The sequence below is a fragment of the Chrysochloris asiatica genome, unplaced genomic scaffold, assembly GCF_000296735.1.
Source record: "Chrysochloris asiatica unplaced genomic scaffold, ChrAsi1.0 scaffold00241, whole genome shotgun sequence".
Lineage (NCBI taxonomy): Eukaryota > Metazoa > Chordata > Mammalia > Afrosoricida > Chrysochloridae > Chrysochloris > Chrysochloris asiatica.
This window is the reverse complement of record NW_006408759.1, coordinates 2,512,170-2,514,796: the sequence shown is the minus strand read 5'-3', so window position 1 is coordinate 2,514,796 and position 2,627 is coordinate 2,512,170.

Sequence of the window (2,627 nt, the reverse complement as noted above, 5' to 3'; positions counted from 1 at the left end):
TCCATACTGAAGGCTGTGCTCTTTGATCTTCATCAGTAAATATTTTAAGTCTGCTTCACTTTCAGCAAGCAAGGTTAAATCATCTGCATATTGTTAATGAGACTTCTTCTAATTCTGATGCCATGTTTTTCTTCATAGAACCCAGCTTCTCAGAGTATTTACTCAGCATACAGGTTGAGTAAGTATGGTGAAAAAATATAACCTGTTGCACTGAACTGTACAAGGGTTATTTTTCTTTCTTACAGTCTGGCTTGACTAACTCTGTCTTCAGTAAGAAAATTTTATGGGAAGCTTAAATTCAGAGAACTTTTAAATTTGCTGTTGTCTTCAGAAATGAATCTTCCAAATAACAGATGTATGGATTTTATTAATGATGGAAACTATAGAACTTCAAGAAATGTGCTTACAGGAGAAATTACCTGTAGTGCTGTTTATTCTTCCAAAAATCTCTTTTTCAACAGGTAAATCCACTCTGTGAAGTCCCAGCAGACTAAATGAACTATAGGGCTATAATGTCCTATAGTAAAGAAAAGAAGCGTGTCAAGTATTCCAAGATTTCTGAGCGAGTTCAGGAAAGTTGCTCCAAATACATACATGCTGACTTGCTGCAGTCACAAAATTGTGAGTCGTGATAAGAATATTTGATCTTTAAAATGTAATAATATAGATATCTTACTTAATTGTTGTTTGAGTTTATATCCCCATTCCTGAGTCTTTATAATGTCAAAACAACTAGTTCATTTCTTCAATACACTGAGGAGAAAAAGATCATTCTAGAGAAATAAGTCAGTTAAGCCAGTTTTGAGTGTCTGAGTATTGGTGATTAAATAACATATTTATCTTTCAGAGAATAACTCAGAAACCGCATGGAACAGAGATCAACAGTAGGCCAGAAGTCAGAAAACTATGAGGATATTTTCTCAGTTTTGCTGTTGATAAGTGTGATTCCCATTATTCAAGATCTCTGATTCTTGCTTTGCTTCACGTATTAGATGGGGTTCATGATAATATGCTAGTTGCATTGAGTCCCTGTGATTATTAAGCAAGATACTAATATGTAGTAGATCTTAACCAACATGTACCCCTATAGATCTGTGATGCATACAGATGAAGCAATGTTAGGATTGTTGTTGTTGTGATGTGCCGTGGAGTCGGTTCTGACTCATAGTGACCCTGTAACAGGGTTTCCGAGACTGTAATTTTACGGGAGCAGAAAGCCTCATCTTTCTCCTGTGGAACCTCTGGTAGTTTCAAACTGCTGACCGTGAGGTTCGCAGCCCGATTTGTAACCACTATGCTACGAGAGCTCCTTAATGTTAGGATTAATAATGCAAATTTCTCCACCTCAAACCCACTAGGACCATAGACTTCTAGCTCCAGTCAAGGAATCTTGAGCCCATGAATGCTCAGGAATAAGTTTATTCACTCTCTTTAGTTTTGTCTCTTGAGAGGGACTCTTCATTCTTGCTGTAATACACGATCCCTGTACTTTCAACATTGGAAACCCTTCCTGAACTTGAGAACTCTGCTGCTTTCAGTTTTCATGGTACTCCTAGGAATCCTTTTCTCATCTTGCCATCACCTTGTTACCTGGGCCTTAAAACAGCAGTACTGGGCCCCAGAGTTCACAGTATTTCTTCAGGAAGACAACCTTTTAGTACTTTTCTTGGTTCCTTATCCATAAAGACTGTCAAACCATCTTCATGAGACTGGGAAGTAGACCACATCTTTTCATTTACTCAGACGTGGAACACAAAAACTTAATTTCGAGGTTCTCTTGCCCCATGCAGATGACTATCTAGAGAGATACCATCATCCCATATATAGTGTCGAGGTTCCCTTGCCCCATGCAGATGGCTATCTAGAGAGATACCATCATCCCACATATAGTGGATTACCAACTGGGCTGCTAACCACAAGGTCAGTAGTTCAAATCTACCAGTCGCTCCACACGAGATTGATGAGTCTTTCTGCTCCCATATAGATTTATAGCCTTCAAAGCCCCAATATGAATCAATACTGACTCCACAGCACTTAGCAACAACAAATAACACACACACACACACACACACACACACACACACACATATATATGATTTAAAAATACTGGTTTCTAGTGTATATTCACACAAGACCTGCCACATGATAAATGCAATATTTATATGAAATATGCAAATGTATTATTTAGACATAGAGTCTTTGATTACTCATTTCAGAATTAATTCATCCCTCTGTTACAAACATGTGGTGTCTTCTTTTGTATCCATTAGGCCTAAATATGCTGAAACAATGCATATGCTGTCTAGATCCAAAGCACCTAGAAGCAAAGACTGGCTCAGTGATCATTTAATCTTTCACAGTGCTTATCACAGTGTCTTACAAAGATAACATCATCGTTGTTGTTGTTGTTAGGTGCCATGGAGTTGGTTCCAACTCATAGTGACCTTATAAACAACAGAACTGAACACTGCTCAGTCCTGCACCATTCTAACAATTAATTTAAGGTTGAGTGAATTGCTGTTGCCACTGTGCCAATCCACCTATTTTGGTGTCTTCCTCCTTTTTGTTGACCCTCCATTTACCAAGCATAATGTCCTTTTTCAGGGACTGGTCCCTCCTGATAATAT